The sequence below is a fragment of the Sinocyclocheilus rhinocerous genome, unplaced genomic scaffold (genome assembly GCF_001515625.1).
Source record: "Sinocyclocheilus rhinocerous isolate Xijiao unplaced genomic scaffold, SAMN03320098_v1.1 scaffold1525, whole genome shotgun sequence".
NCBI lineage: Eukaryota > Metazoa > Chordata > Actinopteri > Cypriniformes > Cyprinidae > Sinocyclocheilus > Sinocyclocheilus rhinocerous.
Genome location: NW_015643575.1, coordinates 93,996 through 94,387, shown reverse-complemented (window position 1 = coordinate 94,387; position 392 = coordinate 93,996).

Below are 392 nucleotides of genomic sequence, written 5' to 3'. Positions count from 1 at the left end.
TTTTTACATTGAGCGGCTCTATCCTACAAAGTAGAGCGGAGCAGATGCTGCCGCTGACAGCTTAAAATTTGTGTGTGTGTCACTATGGCTGCGCTCACAGACACGGGCCGTTTTTACCACAAAAGCAGTCTGCCCCCGTTCATTCGTGGAAGGCGGCCCTGCCTCCCCGCGCTAATGTTTCTCTCCTCCCAGCTACCTTGGAGGAAGCAACGACGAGCTCGCGGGTTGAATGATCAGACTTGAGCAATCCTCTACACACATCATGCGTGCTTAATCTGCCAGCGTGTGTTACACATGAGGATCAGTGCACCTCGTTATACGAGCAGCTTAATCCTCCCAGGTAGATCAAAGCGAAACGCGGGCAGCTTCGCATTTGTGTGTGCGTCGCTAAG